The following is a 25,047-nucleotide window of genomic DNA, read 5'->3' as shown; positions in this document are numbered from 1 at the left end:
ACATCTGATAGACACAATATAACAGCACTAATTAATTTTGATAGACAACATTTTCTCCTCTCTCATGTCTTACCAGTCCTGTCTCATGTCTTATCTCGGCTTGCGATGTTTGTGATCCTTGCACTATATTCTAAAGACTGGTGAATCATCTGAAACAATCCTCTCCGACATTCAGTCTTCTCCTCCAAGTCTACTTATTTGTGTCCTGTCCCGATGGGTAGCATACTTTAAGGGGATATCATAAAAGTGACAATATTCGAAGAACATACATATTTTTTTGAATGTTTGGGCATTTTCTTTTTCATTTCAGCAGTACTATGCCACATCCTTTTGTAGTAGTCAACACAAAGATAAGACCTCCTATATAGATAGGTAATTCATTATCAGTTTTCTGCTGATAAGGACAAGATGTTATCGGCAAGATAATCCTCATGATAATAGCAGATGTAGAATTGGGATGACACTATGCCCGCTATATCATTCTCTTGATAGGTTTAGATAAAGTTGACTATAGAATAGAATTGTATTGAATAGTTTAATGTGTGATGCTTTAACTGAGTAATTATGTGGATGGGGGGGCTCTTTCTGGTTGCGGTGAGAAACAGACTGAAAAAGGTAAGCAAGACTGTCTACCGTGCTTTTCAAACAAAGAGGAGGTTAAAGAGCCAGGGCAGGAAGTTGAATACACGGAGTTACTTAAAAAAAATTATATCCATAAAATAAAATAAAATACGTAGAATATTCACATATAGGCTGTTAATATGTCATCAAAAACATTTATGGAAGTGTTTCTTTAAATCACTTGATCAACTGTGTCTTCAATGGAGCTTTTGATAGAGAAAAACATTTTTAAAAAATGAAAAAATTAGGCATATATAATAATCATATGAATGGTGACCACTTTGCTCAGACAAAATATTATGTAAAACTTTTGATACAATGTTTTTCTTGGATAATTCCATCTTGGAGTGGTAACTACTGATATCATATCGTTCTGTTATCTATGATATTTTATCTATTTTACTTTTAGGCTCCTTTGACACAGTTATAATGTAGGCATGTTTTAGTGTTCATATTACAGGTGCAATAACTGGGCCTCTTGTATTACTACTGAACTAAAGTTAGAGTACCAGAGTGTTCTATGGTGATCTAAGTTTGATTCAGTAAAACAGCACTTTCTGGCAAACAGCAATATGGGTGCTTTTGTGGCCATATTATGTACACAGTTCCAGATCTCCTGAGGATCTTCAAAACCAAGGTTAGTACACCACAGGCCTTTGTGGTATGGTAACTCTGTAGTATATGATCAGTTGGTTGTTTGGCCACCTAAATTTTTGTCTTAAAAATGCTTTGAATTCTTTAAGGTGATAAAAGAAGTGTTAAGCACCTTTTTGATTCCCTGCCACTCATGTTCTGACAATTCCCAGGTTTTCTGTTTCCATATATGGTGAAACTCAAAAAATTTGAATATAGTGCAAAAGTTCATTATTTCAGTAATGCAAATTAAAAGGAATTGCATTAATGCAGCTTAAAATTAGAATTTTGTGAAAATTTTCAATATTCTAGGCTCAAAGTGTCACACTCTAGTCAGATAATTAGTCCATACCCCCTGAGCAAAGGGTACCTCAAAATTGTGACTGGGGTTTTCATAAGCTATAAGCCATAATCATCCAAATTATAACAAACAAAGGCTTGAAATATCTCGCTTTGCATGTAATGAGTTTATCTCATATATTAGTTTCACTTTTTAAGTTGCATTACTGAAATAAAAGAACTTTGCACAATATTCTAATTTTTCCAGTTTCACCTGTATACGGATCTATTAGAGGAGGTTTCATCAGATAGACTCTTTGCCATGAGTTTGAGACTGTTACGGGAAATAGTTGTGGAAACACTGTGCCAACCAACTGGTTAAAAATTTTAGAGCAAACACAACAGCACTATCAAAACTGTAAATGCAACATCAATATATTAACTAATGTTAAGCTGTAAGCCTGTAGGTAGAGACAGACATGGACAGTGGGCCATAACCTACATCCATCCTACTTTTCCTACCTACTTGCAGTGCAAGCCCTAGGTAGCAAGACCACATCTGGTCGACAGTCCCTATGCTACTTATGTGCAGAGACAGACAAACACCAAGAGACAAAACAACACAAAAACAGGGTCGCACATAAAAGGGTCAGGACCAAGCAAGCCATGCAGTACCAAATGAGAGACAAAGAGTTGTCAGAAGACAAGCCAAGATCAGAACCAGACAGATAACGTGGTACCAAACGAGAGACAGAGAGTGGTCAGAAGACAAGCTGGGGTAAGAGGAACAAGCAAGCCAATACACACAGGGACCAGGAACAGAGCTAGTGAGTCAGAGACTATCACTGGTACTTGTATTTGACCAGGAAGGGGTTTAAATAAAGCACTGTGTCCCAGGATCAGAGCCTGACTCAGCACTCCATTAGGGTCCATTCATACATCCATAGTACATGGTCCGCATCCGTTCCACAATTTCCGTTCCCCATTCATTTCAATGGGGCCGCAAAAGATGCGGGCAGCACACCGTGTGCTGTCTGCATCCATAGTTCCATTCAAAAAAGATAGAGCATGTCCTATTCCTGCATGCAATCACAGACAAGGATAGGCATTTCTATCACAGGGCCGGCCATGGTCCGCAAAATGCTAAGTTATGATTGGGCTGTCCATGGTTACAAAAACTGTGTACACTTTATTCTAAAAGACAACGTCACACCTGTCCTTGAGTTTTGTCTGGAATTGCCGCTTGCCTCCATCAAAGGAATTAGACTGAACTTCAATATCGCACCCAGCCTGATCATGGGGCACTATTTCTGGATGAAAGATGCCATGTTTTTCTAATCCTGGACAGTATCAGACATAGCACCAGCCTTACTTCTAATAACATTATAACAAAATACCACTAGAATACTATCATTTACACTCGTGTATTATAAGGAACCCCCAGGCTTTACTACGAAACAAAACAAAAACAAATAAACTCACAAACACTTGTTAAAAATATATATTTTACCAGCCGGTTGGATTCCCTGTGAATATGGACTCTAAACTTTATTTTTGCTTTATAGTTTCTTTACTATGTTGGCTATTGATTGCATGCATTTTGTATTGCCTCTATTCTGAACCGTTAAAATCTCTGAATGTCCTTACATTCAGTTTTGCCATATTAAAGTTAGCAAATGCCATGATTCTTTCCACTATACGTACATAGTCAGATATCTCATCCATCACCTATGGTAGGTGAGTAATCTTCATATCCCCTCATTAACACAGCAGTGGACTGATCTTAGAACTCCTCTAAGAAAGGGGAAGCACTGTGTGATTACAAAAAGATTTTCCAGCTTTACAGCTACATTTGATTGATGAGGACCTCCTAGATCAGGGCAGGTTTCTTTGTTCATGCTCTCACTGGTGTTAATAATGGTGACTTTGCTTTTCTATTGTAAAACTGGTGCAGTTCGCAGATGTACAGGACACTGTGTAAATAACTGGTGCAGCAACATTCTAGTGCAACAAACTCTTCCCAAAGTTAATGTTACACCTTGAATTTATGTTTTAAAGGGATTCATTTTTTTATTTAAAGACTATGTACACCTTTGGGGGCAATTTTGTTTTCATTATTGCATTTTACTCATTTGGGGCCAAAATTTTTTTTTTTTTATTGGTCTTTATTAAAGATATTGAACCATTCTGTCACAAAGGGTCAACTGTTTTTCTAGCTGTGTGCATCCTACTTTCACTTTGTGCTGGTCATCTAATAACCTTTATCTCTAAGCTACTAGGAGGTCATAAACACTTATTTAAGCCACATTCTTATCAGTAAGATAAGAACTGAGCTTTGATGAGTGTTTTATAAGGTCATAGAGCAGAGGTAAGGGGCCTGTCAGCTCCCAGTCTGATGGAGCAGGGAGAAAAAACAGATCCTGCCAGGGAAAAGGACTCCATATTTTTAATAAAGATCAATTGAAAAAATTATTTGAGCTCATAATGATTACAATGCACAAAAAAAAATATGCCCCAGAGGTATACATAGCCTTTAAGCATGGTGCATGAAGGTGCATGAAAAACTGCAGCAAAACTGTCCTTTCTGAATGTGTTATAAGGTCATTTTCTTTTGCAGTAATTTAGTCAGTGTTTTGTCAGAGTAAGCTAAAACTAGGAATGAAACATTGAAATCATGGTTTTTCTGTTTCAAACTCTTAGGCTGGGTTCACACTTTGATATGCACGTTTAACGCGCGTTTTTGTCGCGCGTTTTTGTGCGCGTTTGTGGCCATAGTTAACGCGCGTATTACGCGCGTTTGTGTGATTGACAGCAGTGTCCTATGGCCGAAAACGCGCGACAAAACGCCCCAAAGAAGCTCAAGAACTTGTTTGAGCGTAGGGCGTTTTTCAGCGTGTTCAAACGCGCTGTAAAACGCTCAAGTGAGAACCAGGGCCATAAGGAAGCATTGGTTTTGATGTGTTGAGCGTTTTACAGCGCGTTTGAACGCGCTGTAAAACGCTCAAGTGTGAACCCAGCCTGAGGGCTCATGCACACAACCGTATTTATTATGCGGTCCGCAAAAAACTGATCCGCAAAAAATACGGGTGAAGTCCGTGTGCATTCAGTATTTTGCAGAACAGAACAACTGGCCCCTAATGGAAAAGTCCTATTCTTGTCCATAATGTGGACAATAATAGGACATGTTCTATTTTTTTGCGGAACGGACATATGAAAACAGAATGCACACGGAATAACTTCTGTTTTTTGTGGCCCTATTGAAATGAATGGTTCCACATACGATCTGCAAATAAAAACAGAACGGACACAGAAAGAAAATACGTTCCTGTGCATGAGCCCTAATAAATACACCAACAAAATAACTTGAGCTATCAAAATAGTATATACCTAGTGGAAAAAGCTCAGCTAGAAAAATCACCTATAAACTCCACCACACGGTTTAGTAACATAATAAAATATGAAGCTTTATTTAATACTGGTTTCAAACATATATCACATATAATAAAAGGATCCCATAATCAATAATTATTAAGACATTACAGACTGGTCAGATAAATAGTAAACCACAAATGTAAATGATGGCTACAATGTAATACATGATAATAAAGTATGTCCATGATTACAAAGTAAGAATTCAAAGTAAATGTTAGCAATTTATAGGATAGAGGTATATAAAAATTTACATTCAAGGAGAAAATCCCTATTGCCAGCAAATCAAAGAAAAACTGTATCATATAGCCATACAGACCAAATGAATGGGACCCCTGACATGTGTTTAGCCGTTGCTTCTTCCGAGGGGAGAGTAGTAATATCGCTTCACTAATTTAGCATGTAATTTATAACTTTAAATCATAACATTTCTAGCTATATATTTGGTACATTATTGATTACTACATAAATTAAGTGATGTCATTGTTCTGTTGGTGTGATTTTTTACATTCTTTGGTGCGGATCTGATGTGGAAATGCACTGAAATCAGCATGAAAAACTGTGCAGATTATCTGTTTTTAAATCTGCATGTGCAGGTACCCATACTTGATGCAGATTTTCTGCAGATCTCACCCTTCCATTGAAAAGGGCGAAGTCCACACAAAAAATTGCACAAACAATTGACATGCTGCAGATTTCTAAATTCGCATGTCAATTTGCACACGGCAAAGTGAGCATGAGGTTTGTCTAATCTGATACACTTTGCAGGTACTATATTACACTGCGGTTATTCTGCACATAATAAATATATGCAGAAAAACGTGCACAATGCACATTGTGTGCAGTTACCCTAATAGCAGGTGAAAGGACAGAACATGCGGGTGCCTTGTGCTTTGTTCAGTACAGTTGTAGGCAAAAATGGTCTAAAATAACCCAGAACATGCCATGATTTTCAAAATTCCGAGTATGTTTCAAGTTCATGACTTCCTATTTTTTTTTCCTCTTTCCTCTTTGTGGGACAATTTTGGCACCTTTCACTTAGCGAATCTCCCCCTCAGTGTGTAACAAATCATTCTAGATCAGATCATTCCCACGTAATATTTTACTGATATGAAAGGGGCTTTCCAAGTTCCTTTTCAACTTTTTAAAAAATAGGTACCGACGCAGAAGGCAGAAGTGTGAATGTACGCTTATGTTCTCTCCAAATCATGCCTTGTTTTGCCTCTTTTGACACTTCTGCTTTTTGCCTGCAGATTTCTATTACGCTTTAATCTCCTTTCAGCAGGTGGATGTAACTATACGTCCGATCGACAAGTGCATTGACGCAAATGGATATAGAGTTACATCCAGTGGATAACATGGGCACAAGAGCTGCACCATTAATAACAGTTGGGATTAAAGATTACTTTGAGCTTGGTTGTTTACCCCTTTAAATCAATAGCCACTGCAGCATCTAGGTGGGTAGACAGAGGGAGAGGACTACCTCTATCACCTCATCAGCACCCCACAACACAATGAATGTAGTCCTAAGAAAGATCCCAGGGATGCCATGGCTATATGCCAAAGGCTTGGCCTAATAGATTTTAATCAAATTATTATTACTGCCAGGCAATGGTGCTTTGGAATATTGAGTATGCCAAAGCATTATTATATCATTAATCAGGAGATCGCATTGTGAAGTCTTCTAGTGGAATAAAAAAAAAATGTAAACTTTTATTATATAGAAAAAAAATATTCATATTGAAAATTATAACACAGTTTTTTCCATAAAAAGTGGTTTTACTTTTTTTTTTTTTTTAAATACACATATACTGTAGGTATTGCCATAATCCTAATAATCCCTGTAACAAAGTTAACATGTTAATTAAACTGCACAGTGAACAAGGTAAAAGAATGCAAAAAGCAGCAGCAGAATTTCTTTTTTTTATCCAACCATAAAAAATGATAAATGTCAATCGATAATTTATATGTCCTTCAAAAGGGTTCTATAAAAAAAATGACTCATGTCACATGGAATATGCTATTTTTGTGCAAAAGTAGTAAAACGTAAAAAAAGATATACATGCTTGGTATCGTCAAAATCATGCCGACCCATGCTATTCACTGCACATAGTGAATGGAATAAATGTACTAAAAACACACAAAAAATGGCTGAATTGCTGTGCCTCCCATCCCCTCAAAACAGTTAACCCCTTTCTAAGCAGCCTGTTTTAGGGCTTAAGAGGGTTGTCTCATCTGAAACAATGGGGGCATTTCGCTAGGATATGCCCCCAATGTCTGATAGGTGCGGGTCCCAGCGGTGTGACCCTATATCAAGAACAGAGCGGGCAAAGTGGCGGCTGAAGGACTCCGGTCAGACCACCGCCAAGCGCTCTCCACATAGAAGTGAATGGGAGCGCACTGCCTATGACAGGCCACCACTCCCATTCACTTCTATGGGCCCGACGGAAATAGGGCTCAGCTATTTTTGGTGACCCCATAGAAATGAGTGGAGGGCGGCTGCACGTGCGCACTGTGCCCTCCACCACTTTTGGGGCTCCGTTCTCGATATAGGTGCAGGTCCCAGCGATGGGACCCGCACCTATCAGACAATGGGGGCATATCCTAGCAATATGCCCCCATTGTCTCAGAAGGGACAACCGCTTTAAGCTTTAAGGCCCAAGATCTTTAAACTGATAAAAAAAAAATAGTTATAGGTTAGTGGGATTGGTTAAAAAATGGACATGTCCTAGTCCTATCCATCAATAGAAGCCATGAGGACAGTGTGAACAGAGCCTTAGGGCTCCTTTGTTGGGTGATCACAGTTTTCATTTAGCAAACACGTGTCCCTCTGTAAACAGGGATGTGCTGCTGACCAACAGTGAATCTGTACAAGGATGAATGATCGTAGTAACAATTGTTCATCCCTATACAGAAGGGATGATTGCCGCATAAAAATGCAGTGGAACGACTGGGCAATGATCAAGAACAAACGGTTCATTCTCAATCATTGCCCTGTGCATCAGCCTGTGTAAATGGCCCTTACACATGAATGTGGATGTTATCTTCCCTCCCTACACATCCATCACCCCCATGTTGTCATGTCATTCCTCACTCTGTTATATAACAATGTGCTTATTACCTCAGAATATCTCTATCTCTCCAACCTGTTCTCTCTTCATCATCCTACCTGTTTGCCTGATACTCTCATCACCTCGTAAATCCCTTGCTAGCGCTACCACATTCCCATTTATTCTGCACTAGATTATTCAGGTGTGAAAAGGAAGGAATTATATATCACATTGTTCGGTCTCAGATCCCCAGAGCTGAGAGGGGAGCAGACAGTTTGCGGATCTGCTTATTTTCTGCATGAGAGAGTAGATATCAGGCACACTCACATACACAGCGTGCACATCAGGGTAACGCATTCATACAAGCCCTCACAAGTGATAGATGATAAAAAGAAGAGGAGCGTCTTGCATGAGCATCATGAGCTGCAATATTTTAAGGCTGCATGCACACTATAAACAGCCATTAAGAACAGACACACTGTCAGATCTTCAGAGCCATTTTCAACCATGTGTGCATCCATTTTCTGGCCGTCTGTTCATTTTTGAGGGCCGTTTTGCATCCATTTTTTCATGGCTGTTATAAGTGGACATGAAAAATGGATGGATTTCATTAGCTTTTTTTTTTTATAAAATCCCAACCCCTGCTGTGCCCTCAGTATGCATAATGTCCCCCAGAAGTAATAATGTCCCCCAGAAGTAATAATGTCCCCCAGAAGTAATAATGTCCCCCAGAAGTAATAATGTCCCCCAGAGTTGCCCCAGTAGTAATAATGTCCATAATAGTGTCCCCCATAGTGGCCCCAGCAGTAATAATGTCCCCTATAGTGGCCCCAGCAGTAATATGGTCCCCCATAGTGGCCCATAATATCCCCTATATTGGCCCTGACAGTAATAATGTCCCTCACAGTGGCCCCAGCAGTAATAATGTCACCCATAGTGGTCCATAATGTCCCCCACAGTGGACCCATCGTGGTCCTCAGCTGTCATGTTTCTTTTTTTTTTTGCAAAATAAAATGCCTTGGCGCATGCAAGTGTAAGAGGTGATTTTTTTTTTTTACCCCTAAAAGACCATATTAAACTAGTGTACCCGTCTTTAAAGGCTGTTAGATGGGTGCACTCCTGTCTAGGTGGCCATTAAAAACAGTCCCATTGATTCCAATGGGGTCCGTCTGGCCGTAGAAACAGCCAAAAATAGGACATATCCTATTTTTTGACGGCCGCTATTCACAAAAAAAAAAAACGCCCATGTGAATAGCTCCATAGACTGCAATGGATTTGAAAACACCCGTGTTCACTGTTGTGTGCATGTAGCCTAAATCAGTAGTAAACTGGACATAAAGTAATAGACATACCAGGGCATAGTAAAGCTGCAAATCATGCGGCAAAGAGAGAAAAACATGTGCAAGCAAAATTAATTTTGAAATTTTATATGATAGTCACTAGGGTGTACATACATGGTGGAGTCACATTATTAGGACCCCTTCCTACCTTCCATGTCGGCAGCGAGTGGTGCATGAAGGAAGTCATGTGTCGTGAGCTGTAGGTGGGCATATAAGGTGTGTGATAGGCTGTCTGCACACATATCCCTCATTGCCGTCATGGGTAAAAGGGGAGATTTATCAGAGTTGCAAAAAGGGATGTTTATTGGCTTTTTGGCCAAGGGTGGCAGTATTTCTGAAACTGCGCAGTCTGCGAACTGTTCTCGTGCTGCTGCTGTGAAACTGTATGGTGAGTGGACCAATGGTACCATTGCGAATAAGAGGCGTGGAAACTGTGCCACTGATATGAGAGGTGAACGTTGACTATGAAGGTGCGCGAGGGCGGGCCGACACACTACAGTGGAGCAGCTCCCCACCAAAATGAACCAGGGGCTACCAGATGTGTGTCTAAAACAACAGTTTAGTTGTGAATCAAATGACTATGATTGGAGTAATATATCTAATATGAAAATCAGCTCAATGTTGAACACTTTATTGAACCAATTTCATTATTATATTTGCAAAAAAATTTTTAGCATATGTCATATATGCTTTTTCCTAAAATTCATTTAGGTACGATTCAGTTGAGTCGGCTGTCTGATTAGATGAATAAATTTGACTCAAATAGAAAGTGCTCAGCTTGCTCTGAAAAGTTATGTATGACACTCTGAGGTCTCCTAGGGCTGTATCCAACCCCTTTCAAGCTGTTATACACCAAGATAGCATTAGTAATGTCACAGTGACAGTGACACGTGTGGTTATGGGTAAACTGATGGTAATAAACAGCCTGTTAGATTTTTTTTTTACATTGAAAATTGTTCACAAATTATCCTTTTTTTGGGGGTAGCAGATGCGATATTTCCAGTTTTCTGACCTGTAAAAATGGAGGCTACCATTTTAAGAAATTTGTGCAGGACAGATCAAAAAAGTTTCAGATTTGCCAAAATTAGAATCTTTTGGTAAATTTCTTGTAGAATAGATTTGGCCAAATGTTTGTACCTATGACTTTATTAAAGGAACGCTGATCTCGGAGGTGCCGTAGATTCTGGCGTAAACAATGATAAACGTTCTGGGGTCGATGGCCCCTCACACACTGCACCTTTACCACAACCCCTTTTAGGAAACTGGCGAGGGTGGCGTAAAAATACCAGTTACAAAAAAAAAAAAAAAGTCACAATGGCATTTAAATCATCACAGACCCTGGGTTCTGTGACTTTTTAATGCTAAAAGAGATGTAGGGGGAATGATAAATTTCCCCCCTGGTATGATATATTGGGGTACCGGTACTTTGATATCTTTTTTTGAGCGGTGAGTACTTGGCTTACTAATATTAAGAAACACTTAGTGAACCTCAGGCTCTTCAGCTGCGATGAGAATGAGGAAATTGAATGATTCATAGTGGTGTCAATGTCAGTTTTCCTTTCCAATTATCCAAATGTATTTGGGATTGTTTCATTTCCGGCCTAGATGGAAATCCTGCTGGTGAAAACTGACCTTACCATACAATCTTTAAGGCAGGGCCTTACCATATAAATCTAAACAGCTTAATCTGAATAACGGATCCCACTTTTACCTGAAAGTTATAATTAGAGCCTCTTTAACCCAAGGTATAGTTTTATGACATTTTCATATTCCTATGTCCAGCAGATCCTATACATGTTGTTACCGATCGTAGTTACGGACAATGGTTGTAGAACCACTGATCCCTGTAACAGGTTTGATGTTGGGCCAAATCCTAAGGGCGTTATTCTGGCGCATCCCTGGTATTCATCCTTTAACCGCTATACAGGGATGTGGACTTCGCTGCGGGTTAGCGACCAGACCACTACCTCCTGGGATGGTTCGGGTGCACTTGGCAGCAGACCCTCAGACTCAGGAACTCTGGTGCAAAACACCAGGAAGACAGACATGGCATTATACAGAACCAGAGCACAGGCAAATCCAAAGCAAACACAAATGCAGGCAGCAGACAAGACACAGCACTGGCAGACGGACAGATCAGGAACCCAAACACAGACTTAATGCACTAGGAGACATGGACTACATGAACAGACTACTGGAACTAGGACTCGTACAGACATAGCAGACTTGGCAAGATGGATGTCAGGAACTGAAACATGGTTCAGACATAACAGACTAGGCAAGAAGGATTTCAGGAACTGGTCAATGTTCAGACACAGCAGACAATGCAGAACATGCACAAGGACGCTCAGGCAGGCTGAAACGCTGTACGGACTAGGGCAATTACTATGACAAGGACATCGAGAAATTTCAAACGGATCAAGGCAAAACATGGCACAACTGAGAAGACATGACATGAATGCAAAGCCTAGACAGGCCGTAGCACTCAGGAAACAAATCCAACTCTGACACAGACCACGGGAACCAATGCGGCAGCGTGAAAGGAGCGCAATAGTCACACAGGTGCACACGAACAGAAAAAGGAATTAACCCTTACAAGGCACACAGCGCACAAGAGCAATTAACCCCTGCCTTACTGAACAGAGAGGAGATACCAACACAGTAAACCCGTTCAAACCACAAGTATCCGGCAACCAGCCCACGCGGCATACAATGGAAAACGTGACTAGATATCGATACACATGTACATCACAGTCTGCATAGCATAGACAGTACAGTATGGCCTTCATACATCAATGTATAGCAGAGCTATTGTGGCTTCCACTGAATGACATAGAATGTGCTGTAAAGCTTTGCAGCACCACCTGTATAGTGTAAACCTCACTGGTTAGCCTGTATATCACTGCCTGTAGTCTTTATAACACAAACTGTATAGCACAGCCTGTACAGCACAGCCTGTACGGTATATACCACCGCCTGTACAGATAGCATAGGCTGTATGGCTTCCCATACAAAGTGGCTTGCATAGAACACACACTAGAACAAAGCCTGTACAACAAACATCCACACATGTTGCCTGATGAGCACAGTTTTCTCCCTACTTTCATGATGATGATGATGATGATGATGATGATGATGATGATTATAGCAGAATTAGCCTGATGCATTATTGTAAAAAAATATATATAAGACATAAAGACCTCATTCCGGATGCCATGTTGTTTGTCTACAACATTTCAGATTTATTACAGTGGCGAAATGTCAGCACTACAAACACCAACATGTGCCCCACTTGACAATGCATAGCTCCGGTTGATTGATCCCTTGATTTAGGAGATGAGTCTTTTAGTACATAGCTGATCTGGACACACATTTCTTCCACCCAGAGAGATGGCAGGCAGGGGTGGAGGGCTAGGGGAGTTGCCTATGTATATTCATACCCACACCCTTATTACACTGCTGCCTATTTTCCTGGTCTCTAGAGTATTCTAAGCTGTCGAGAAATTAAACTCTGGTTACAAAATCAATTATTAATATGGCTTCCTGGAAGAAATGATGAATAAGGGGGCTAGAATTATGGGGAGTTAACCCATTAAATCCAGGAGCTCTCCTGACAGATACATCTAGGTGTGTGTCTGGCATCAATCCCCGATCTTCTGGCTTGGAGACATTTCCATTCAGTTACCCTGCCGGGGCTGTGAACCTGGAAGGGGAGAAGAGAGGGGCATAACAGGGGAGGGGTCCTCAGGCACATGCATCCCTGGTGTCATTAATGTTTCATCTTCTTTGCTGAGGGGGCTTCCTGCAGCTTTAGCCCACTCACCATCTCCACTAGTCGGGGTGGGGTGTGGGAGTGGACTAACCATAGTGCAGTTTTCTGATGGGAAGCTGAGAAAACCCACAAAACCCTAGTTGTTTCCTCCGTGCCCAAACACCTGCTGCCCATGTAACCCCTCATCCTTGCTACTCCTGTCCTGTCAAGTTGTAAACTTTGGATACCTGTGATACTGGAGCCCGGACACACACCCTGGAGGCACAGACAGGAGGTAAGTGTCTGCTTTCTAGGAACAGAGCATTGTCAGTGGGTCCAGGGATGAATGCAGCTTCATAGAGGGAGCCTGCAGAGCACTGGCATGCTGCATTCATATATGTGTCTATAGGTACAGCAGGCTGGAGGGGGCCTGTGGGGGGATTGCAGGGGCAGCCTCTGATCCTTATCTAGCCTCTAGCTTCAAACAAAAGCAACACGTTGAGGCTGCAGCGATGTACTCCTTCAAGTGGCTGCGAATTAATCAGCGAGAATTGATGGCAGCACCGCGGACAGCTCCTGATGAATTCAATGAGCCTGTGCCGCTTTATGCCTCCCCCAGGAGGGGACCCTGCCTGCCTTTATGGCCGGCTGCACTTACACGTAGAATGTAGGATGCAGATGACTTATATCATGTGGATGTGTCCGTACGTCTGTAAGTACTGTATGTATGCCTGTGTGCATGCTGTATGTCTGGTTACATTTGTATCTGTAGAACTAGATGAATGTGCCTGTCAATATATGCATACTATATGGATGAATGTGCTTATGGCTATATGTCCCTATCATGTATTATCAGACTCATACTTGTACACCTACAGATATGGACTACATGTATCTATGTATAGATGTGTATATGTCTATATATCCATATCATGTATTATCAGACTCATACTTGTACCCCTACAGATATGGACTACATGTATCTCTATGTATAGATGTGTATATGTCTATATATCCATATCATGTATTATCAGACTCATACTTGTACCCCTACAGATATGGACTACATGTATCTCTATGTATAGATGTGTATATGTCTATATATCCATATTATGTATTATCAGACTCATACTTGTACACCTACAGATATGGACTACATATATCTCTATGTATAGATGTGTATATGTCTATATATCCATATCATGTATTATCAGACTCATACTTGTACCCCTACAGATATGGACTACATGTATCTCTATGTATAGATGTGTATATGACTATATATCCATATTATGTATTATCAGACTCATACTTGTACACCTACAGATATGGACTACATATATTTCTATGTATAGATGTGTATATGTCTATATATCCATATCATGTATTATCAGACTCATACTTGTACACCTACAGATATGGACTACATGTATCTCTATGTATAGATGTGTATATGTCTATATATCCATATCACGTATTATCAGATTTATACTTGTACCCCTACATATATGGACTACATGTATCTATGGATAGATGTGTATATGTCTGTATGTCCATATCTGTCCATTGATCTATGAATGCTTGAGCACATGTCTATATCATACATTACCAGACTCATACTTGTACCCCTACATACATATGGACTGCATATATCTATGTATGAATATGTATATGTCTATATGTCAATATCATGTATTATCAGACCCACACATCTACCCCTACATACATATGGACTACATATATTTGTGTATGGTCGTGTATGTGTCTATAGGTCCATATCTGTCCATTGATCTATGAATGCACGTGCACATGTCCATATAATACATTATCAGACTCGCACATGTACCCCTACATACATGCATGATTATGTATATGTCTATATCTGTCCATCGATCTATGAATGCATGTGCACATGCCCATACCATGTTATCAGTCTCATACTTGTACCCCTACATACAAATGGGCTGCATGTATCTATGTATGAATGTGTATACCTGTATATGTCCATATCTATCCATTGATCTATGAAGTGCAAATCTCCATCCATGTCATGTATTATCCGACCCACACATACACCCCTACATACGGACTGCATGTATCTATGTATGAATATATATGAGTGTGTTAATAAAATGCATGCACGTGTCTTACTCTAGCTATCAATCCTTCATCTAACCTTTTATACAAATATCCTCGATTATCCCTCTGTAGTTTGTGTGCCCCCTTCCTCCCCCTCTGCTCCTCTGTTCGCCCAGTGTATGTTTAATGCATGTATAATTCCCTTGCATGTCTGCATTAGTTTCTTTCTGCCCTCTCAGCATGAGACCACTGGGCCATTCAGAGCAGGACTGGCTGAAGCTGTCTCCCCCCCACCCTGTTCTCTTTGTGGCTGCAGCATTTAAGGTTAATTTAGCAAATGACTGGGACAGGACACAGGCAGCATGAATGATGCAGAGCTGAGGAGCAGAGTTAAGAAGAAGAAGAGGAAGGATTAGGAGAACAGCACATTTTCTTGCTAGCCTCAGGCAGGGTGTCAACTTTTAAAGGGTTTGCTTTATGTTTCTTCAATTGGAGAATGGAGATGTGGGCACCAGTGTGTGTTCTCTAGGGAAGGAGGGAAAGTCATTACTGAAGTGACATTTGCAGGTTACATGAAAAGAGGAATGTGGAAATTAAATCAACCGGAGGAGAGAGGGGAGCAAATATGGGCGCTGGACTAATGGATTGTGGATTAAAAGAGGGCAAAGGGACATTCAGACTGATTGAGATGAATGGGAGGAAATAATGTGTAGTGTTTACACATCTATATATATATATATATATATAGTATAAATTGTCCTAATGGTGAGGGGCACAGCAAAGGGAGATCTACTGTATACAAGTAAAATAGAAAATGGAAAACAATAAAGTGTGAAACAAACCACATGATGATGATGGTGGTGGTGGTCCTAATGTGTGTGTTTTGGGCGTGGGTTGGGAGTTTTGTAAGATGGCAACCAGTGAATTGAAATCTTCAAGTCTTGAACGTGTAGAACGTGTGCCAAGGTCACAGAGGACAATGCCATAATGCACACTGAACTCATACAAGCCCTATAGAGAAATGCTGCATCAGAAGAGGTGGATAAATACTAAATGCAACAAATAGATGAATATATATATATATATATATATATATATATATATATATCATAGAAAGGAATATGTAAAACATGTATTCAACATACATTCATAAATAACAGATATACAATAGAGGATACATAATAGACCGATAATAGTTATTGTGATAGAAATACGAATGAATAAATAAAATAAAACAAAAATTATAGCTATAGATTTTTCTTTTATTTGCTTTATTATATGAAAATTTACATTGCAAAGGACGTCCTTAAATAATTACATTTTACCCTAAACAACATAAAAACTCCCTTTACAAATCAAACTTGAATATATATTATATATCTTTTTCTTTCATTATAGGAACAACGCCATCAAATGGTTCTGGAAAAGTATTTGTTCTCCCTCTGTTGTTATCCCTAATTTATATCCACGAACACAATCATGAAACCTGCATTATTATTTATTCATTTACCTATAGATTCATTTTAATTATAGATGTTTTAAATAATTTAGATATTTGCCAGATTTATTCAATTCTGCTTTTAAACATGGCAAATCAATGTACAGTTGTGGCAGCTGCAGATCACATTATTTTACTATTCATTTAATAATCCTTCTTTTTTATTCTATTTTGAATCTTTTATAATTGCATTGTTTTGTGAATATAGTATTTATTATATACTGGTTAAATGTATAACATAACGGTGCAGACTAGACACAGACAGAAAGAATAGGAAGAAATGCATATACATTTCTCCTCCGGTAAACAAGCGGGTCCAGCAGGAAAACGCACAAGAAACGGTTCCTTACTGAATATAATACATGAAACAGCCGGCAAAATGTCTAGTTTTCAATACTTCATGAAATAAATGGATAGATAGAAAGATAGATAAACAGATAGACAGATAGATAATAGATAGATAGATAGATACATACATAAATAGATATTAGTCATTATATAAATGGATAGATTTTTTTGATATATATATATATTAGATGATAGATAATATACAGATTGATAGATAAATAGATATAATACAAATTGATCGTTAGATAGATAGAATAGAGATTGATAGACAGATATTAGTCATTGTATGAATAGATAGATATGAGATAAATATATAGATAGTATAAGATATAGGTAGGTAGGTAGATAGGTAGGTAGATAATGGACATTGTTTTTCAGATACAGTGTCATATTGCATGGTGTTATAGCAGAACATTGGGCTTTGATGTGGAAGTTCCAGTCGAGATTATGTAAGGTGAGATGCTCTGCAGGGAGCCCTGCTTGTCCCTCCATTAGATGCACAGTGATTACACGGCTGATAAGCTGCAGTCATCCTGGAACAGATAATAGAGACACTTCTCTAGGTGACAGTGTGCCTGCTCTCTGTAGCATGGAGGGATTAGCACTGGATGCGGGGGGGGGGGGCTGCCATTGTTCTCATGAATGCACACATTCTACAGGCACCTGTTGTCCTGAGCTGTCTTCTCCAAGGCTGGAGAATGCCACTGAAGTGCATGCCTGCTGCTTCCTCAATGTCAGTGACCATGTGGTGATGTAACCAGCAGAGGTGCCCCAATGGCTTTCACATGTACTCAGGCTATGTTGTGGGTATGCAGGTTCCTGAAATCATGAACTTTTATACATATTATTGATGTCTATTTACACAAGGAATTTATGTGAAATGACACATTGCAGAGTGACCCTTACTGGGGGTATAGCTCTATGTAACCTAGCTATCTCGAATTATCTATCTAATGTCTATTTATCTCTAATATCTATCTTTCTATCTCATATCTATCTATCTTTCTATCTCATATCTATCTATCTATCTATCTATCTATCTATCTATCTATCTATCTATCTCATATCTATCTATCTATCTATCTATCTATCTATCTATCTATCTATCTCTGTCTGTCATCTATCTATCTACAGTATCTATCTATCTATCTATCTATCTATCTATCTATCTATCTATCTATCTAATGTCTATTTATCTCTAATATCTATCTATCTATCTATCTATCTATCTATCTATCTATCTATCTATCTATCTATCTCATATCTATCTATCTATCTATCTCATATCTATCTATCTATCTATCTATCTATCTATCTATCTATCTCATATCTATCTATCTATCTATCTATCTATCTATCTAGCTATCTCTAATTATCTAACTCTAATTATCTATCTATCTATCTATCTATCTATCTAATATCTGTCTATCTTTCTATCTAATATCTATATATCTCTAATATCTATCTAATATCTGTATCTAATATCTATCTATCTATCTATCTATCTATCTATTATCTATCTATCTATCTATCTATCTATCTATCTATCTATCTACAGTATCTATCTATCTATCTATCTATCTATCTATCTATCTATCTATCTATCTAATGTCTATTTATCTCTAATATCTATCTATCTATCTATCTATCTATCTATCTATCTATCTATCTATCTATCTCATATCTATCTATCTATCTATCTATCTATCTATCTATCTCATATCTATCTATCTATCTATCTATCTATCTATCTATCTATCTATCTATCTCTAATTATCTAACTCTAATTATCTATCTATCTATCTATCTATCTATCTATCTATCTATCTAATATCTGTCTATCTTTCTATCTAATATCTATATATCTCTAATATCTATCTAATATCTGTATCTAATATCTATCTATCTATCTATCTATCTATCTATCTATCTATCTATCTATCTTTTTATTCGAAAAGAAATGAGGCAACACTGCAAATTCAGTGTTGAACAAATATGAGATTCCTTTTATTCACCCAGGAAATCTTCAGCCCTGCTTAGGGCCTATTGAGCAGGGCTGAAGCCTTGCATGGGTGAATAAAAGGAATCTCATATTTTTTACCATAGATTTGGAGTGCTGCCTTATTTGCTTTGGAGTATTGTTAGCAGGACATTGGCCTTGGGTCCTGGAGTGATACCACCCACCAACCTGGAGCTGTGCTGCTCTATCTATCTATCTATCTATCTATCTATCTATCTATCTATCTATCTATCCATCTATCAAAACCTACAATTGTGTGAGTTTTCTTTGTACATAAAAACAGCTGTTTTTTTGAAGCATGAACTCCACAAGACTTCTGAAGATGTCTGCGTTATCTGGCTATTCACATTCAATGTATGTCAAATGAGCCTGCTAATTCCAGCTGGACTGGATGACAATCTAATGTGTCCAGGGGCCTCCCAACTCTTCAGATAGGGATTGGGCAGTTAGATTTCAACTGCCCAGTCGTTTTGTTTTCAGGGACATATGCTGCTGCCAACACTGACTGGCAGCTGCTCCCTCCCTTCTTCCTACTGAGAGCACATGCTCGCTAGGCTGAGCCAAGCAGCTTCATGCATGTGTATGAGGGGATCGGCCTCTCTATGCTGGGCCTAAGACCTTAAGTGGGGCTTTTATAGATCAAACTTGATTTTCCAGCTCTTTTCAGAGATGCTCGATTGGATTCATATGTGGAAAATCTGGAGGCCATGCCAATACCTTGAACTCTTTTCTCATGTTCCTTAGACCATCCATGAATAGGGCACATTATCCTACTATAAAGATCACTGCCATTTGGTAAAATAGTCACCATAAAGTGGTTTCCTTTGTCTGCAACAATGTTTTGGTGGTGGTAGGTAATAAAGTAACATCTATAGGGTCAAAAGTCTCAGGATACCCTTTTATTTCAGAAACAAAAGGGAAAATGAAATATCTGAATACTCCAGCAAGTAATGGGTGAGGGGTCCTATCTTTTAGACTATGTCTGGAACATGGCAGCCATCTTGAAAGCCACCATATTGGATCAAGGGCACATTTTTCCAATGGAAGGGGTCATGTCACATATCAAAGAAGACCAGCATTTTCTCAGAAATTGATTGCCACAGTCAGATTTGCAATATCTCTTGTGGTTGAAAAGTTATCATCTCTGTTCAGCACCAGGGACAACACATTGAACACGTCAAATAGCTGTGCATCACAAGGAACGTTCCTGGTTGTCCTTGCAACTTTCTGTGTTGATAACTTTTCAACCACAAGAGATATTGCAAATCTGATTGTGGCAATCGATTTCTGAGAAAATTCTGATCTTTGATATGCTACATGACCCCCTTCCCATTGGAAAAATTTGACCTTGATCCAATATGGCAGCTTTCAAAATGGCGACCATGTTCCAGACATAGCCTAAAAGATAGGACCCCTTACACATTACTTGCTGAGGTATTCTTTGTGCCATAGTAAAGTAAGACTCAGATGAATGACTATTCATCAAAAATTTCCATAAGTGACGCTAGACCAAAGATTCATGCAGAACCTAAAGATGTCCATGCACTTAATACAGCTGTCGGCAAAGCGGCTATCTCCACCTACCTTCCTATAAACATGCAGGCTAAATTTGGCTAAGCATGCATGATTATTTCAGTGGGGATAAAGAGATGAGCAGCTGACAGGTGCTTCTGCCAGTTGCTTATATTTTCGTTAAACTGAATGATTCAACATGTTGAATTTTAATACGCCTGATCTGCATTTCCCCAGCTCTTGATATCTGGGGGACAGTCAGGAGACCCCATTCCAAATCTACCTATATTAATCTATTGTGTCTGGGCTGCTTATGGATCCCCAAAAGTCAATAAAGTATGTAATACAAGATGTTGGTACACCAAGTCCCTGATTCATCAAGACTTGATGATGCCTGTGCTGCCGGAGAAATTTATGAGGAGGTGCAGTCCTTGTCATAAATTACATGGTTCTTCTGGCAGTCCATGTGCTGGAATGAAACCTCTGGAGAAAACCAGTGTTCCTGGTGTAGTACGTCCCAGTGTTCAATATAGGGAAACACAATTATGGTTGTGCAGTAGGCACAACAATATGAAGACCATGTATAAGGCTGCTGCATATCTCCGGATCCTCACACAAGTGGAGTAGGGGTGGAAGAAGTCAGCTATTATATCAAGTGATCGCTCTGCCAAAAAAGTAGTCTTCATAGGGGTACCTTGCTCAGAAGGTTCTCTTTATCAGGTCAAATCACAAACCAGAGCTGCTGTAGGTTTCAGTAATTATTTACTCAGTTGCTGCCATAAATAAGGATAAATGAGCCAGGGCTGATGACCCCGACCACAGTTTTTCCCCTGCCATGCCCCCTTTTTGAAAAATTGTTGAGGGTGGGGTAAAATGTCAGCAGCAATGGTACTGAAAGTCACAAAAGCAGTGGATTTGTGACCTTTCTACACCAAAAACAGGCACAGGGAATAATGAATTTCCTCCATACTGCTTTAATATAAAGCTGGCCCCAGACATTAGAGGGAAAAATTTTCAAATTTTAGCATGCTCTAACTATAACATAAGCTTCAATTGACTACGGTCAGCCAACCCGAGCAGTCTGCATTAAAAAATAAGGCAAAAAAATCTATCACAGCAAATCAATTCCATTCACGATGAGCAAAAGTGATCTGTTGTTGATGAGTGAATTAACATTTACATTGTTGACTTCATAATTGGATCCTACTTCTTGGGAGGAATCTGTAAAGGGGTTGTAGATATTATCCTGACATACTGTAGACATGCATTTCCATATGTGCTATAGTCTGTTTTTTACACTGTGCTGCTTTTCTCCAGACGCAAGATTATATCATTTATCACAGTGTTAAGAGGACAAGATAATCACTTCCTCCATTGTGAGGGGAGAAATATATCTGAGCTGCTTAGAATTTCTTCTTTAACAATCACCATTATTGCTACAATTGTAGGTAGAGATAAGAAAAGATCCCATTTTGAGGATTAGCACTTTTTTTCTTGTGATTAATAGAAAGAGTGTTTCACGTAAAGATTGTTCTGCGAATGCACACCACCCAGAAAAATCTATTGATCTCGGCACAATATACACTGCTCAAAAAAATAAAGGGAACACAAAAATAACACATCCTAGATCTGAATTAATTAAATATTCTTCTGAAATACTTTGTTCTTTACATAGTTGAATGTGCTGACAACAAAATCACACAAAAATAAAAAAATGGAAATCAAATTTTTCAACCCATAGAGGTCTGGATTTGGAGTCACCCTCAAAATTAAAGTGGAAAAACACACTACAGGCTGATCCAACTTTGATGTAATGTCCTTAAAACAAGTCAAAATGAGGCTCAGTAGTGTGTGTGGCCTCCACGTGCCTGTATGACCTCCCTACAATGCCTGTGCATGCTCCTGATGAGGTGGCGGACGGTCTCCTGAGGGATCTCCTCCCAGACCTGGACTAAAGCATCTGCCAACTTCTGGACAGTCTGTGGTGCAACGTGACGTTGGTGGATAGAGCGAGACATGATGTCCCAGATGTGCTCAATTGGATTCAGGTCTGGGGAACGGGGGGGCCAGTCCATAGCATCAATGCCTTCGTCTTGCAGGAACTGCTGATACACTCCAGCCACATGAGGTCTAGCATTGTCTTGCATTAGGAGGAACCCAGGGCCAACCGCACCAGCATATGGTCTCACAAGGGGTCTGAGGATCTCATCTCGGTACCTAATGGCAGTCAGGCTACCTCTGGCGAGCACATGGAGGGCTGTGCGGCCCTCCAAAGAAATGCCACCCCACACCATTACTGACCCAATGCCAAACCGGTCATGCTGGAGTATGTTGCAGGCAGCAGAACGTTCTCCACGGCGTCTCAAGACTCTGTCACGTCTGTCACATGTGCTCAGTGTGAACCTGCTTTCATCTGTGAAGAGCACAGGGCGCCAGTGGTGAATTTGCCAATCTTGGTGTTCTCTGGCAAATGCCAAACGTCCTGCACGGTGTTGGGCTGTAAGCACAACCCCCACCTGTGGACATCGGGCCCTCATATCACCCTCATGGAGTCTGTTTCTGACCGTTTGAGTAGACACATGCACATTTGTGGCCTGCTGGAGGTCATTTTGCAGGGCTCTGGCAGTGCTCCTCCTGTTCCTCCTTGCACAAAGGCGGAGGTAGCGGTCCTGCTGCTGGGTTGTTGCCCTCCTACGGCCTCCTCCACGTCTCCCGATGAACTGGCCTGTCTCCTGGTAGCGCCTCCATGCTCTGGACACTACGCTGACAGACACAGCAAACCTTCTTGCCACAGCTCGCATTGATGTGCCATCCTGGATAAGCTGCACTACCTGAGCCACTTGTGTGGGTTGTAGACTCCGTCTCATGCTACCACTAGAGTGAAAGCACCGCCAGCATTCAAAAGTGACCAAAACATCAGCCAGGAAGCATAGGAACTGAGAAGTGGTCTGTGATGACCACCTGCAGAACCACTCCTTTATTGGGGGTGTCTTGCTAATTGCCTATAATTTCCACCTGTTGTCTATCCCATTTTCACAACAGCATGTGAAATTGATTGTCACTCAGTGTTGCTTCCTAAGTGGACAGTTTGATTTCACAGAAGTGTGATTGACTTGGAGTTACAGTGCGTTGTTTTAGTGTTCCCTTTATTTTTTTGAGCAGTATATGATTATATACTGTATATAGCTAAAGTCTTTGTACAAATTTGCTTAAATGAATCTAACATAAATACAGAACAAGTTTACTAACAGTTTTTATTAGAAATATCCCACCATTTGTGCATACAGTTCCTATGCAGACCGTTGTGTCAATGGAGATGATGCTCCAAGGTTACAGACTACAACTATAACTCTATGTGTTCTGTAGTTATACATTACTCCTTTTTATTTGGTCAGAGCAGGTTGATGTCGCACACTAACAGGCTATATCCCAGATAAAAACTTCTAAGGCCCCCTACACATTTGTACTGCTATTCGGCTCAGTCCACCTGCGGTGTGAAGCAGAAAACACCTGAGGGGAACTGAGTCAGAACTGATCCCATAGTTTTCTGTCCGGCGATATCAGTGTATAAATGACAGATCTGTGCACTATAATGCAGTTCCCATATATCAGTTGTGTCCGTCTCCCAGCCTAAAATACCTGACCGGACACTGATATATGTGGAGCTGGCCTAAGCTGGATTTTCCCCCAAAATAACACCTAGCACTGCCATGTCAACAAAAGAGGAGGAGGTACAGACACAGCCTAAAACACTTATGCTAGGTGCACATTTGCACCTAGATGACAGTATTCTGTTCTGGTATTAGGAACACAATAGCACAATCGCTAAATCCAGCATATACCGGACACCCCCAGCGCAAGACAGATTCCATTTACTACAACAGGGTCCGTCAAGTTTTGCTGTGAGTACTGGCACTTTGCTGGATGAAATACAACTCCATGCAGAGGTATTTTGTCCTTTATTTTTGACAGAATCTGCAGCTCTGCCACACATGTTCATGTAGCCTTAGACAAAAGATGGGGAGGGAGAAAACATTACTCACAGAAAATCAACACTGAACTCTGAACTTACAGTTCCACAAGCAGGATATCAATGAAAAAAGAAAAAGCAATACAGAAATCAGCTAACAACGTAACTGCTCCAGATATGGAAATACATATCTAAGCCCATAATGACTACTAATTGACTATATGAATATTAATTGGTGCTCCTCATTAGGGATGAGCGCCCCCCTGGATGTTTGGTTTCGCCGGGTTCGGGCAAACTTCGGGTTAAAGTTCGGGTTCGGGACCTGAACTTGACCCAAACTGGAACCCGAACCAAAACCCCATTGAAGTCAATGGGGACGCGAACTTTGGTGCACTAAAATGGTTGTAAAATGTTTGTAGTAATGGCTAGAGGGCTGCAAAAAGAAGCAAAATGGGGGTAAGAGCAGGACAATTCCCCTGCAAACAAATATGCATAGGGAAATTACTTAAAATAACAT

At 39.9% G+C, this 25,047-nt stretch overlaps 1 protein-coding gene across 1 annotated transcript in view; it reads left to right on the top strand.

Annotated features, from left to right (window-relative positions):
* Positions 1-13,100: 13,100 nt before the first annotated feature.
* Positions 13,101-25,047, top strand: part of ISLR2 (immunoglobulin superfamily containing leucine rich repeat 2) — a 66,079-nt gene continuing 54,132 nt past the window's right edge. Inside the window, exon 1 of the mRNA XM_040413707.1 lies at positions 13,101-13,398. The gene's annotated coding sequence lies outside the window, so the exon portion shown is untranslated. The remainder of the gene's footprint in view (positions 13,399-25,047) is intronic.

The sequence above is a fragment of the Bufo bufo genome, chromosome 1 (assembly GCF_905171765.1).
Source record: "Bufo bufo chromosome 1, aBufBuf1.1, whole genome shotgun sequence".
Taxonomy (NCBI): Eukaryota; Metazoa; Chordata; class Amphibia; order Anura; family Bufonidae; genus Bufo; species Bufo bufo.
This window is presented reverse-complemented; position numbering and strand designations above follow the sequence as displayed.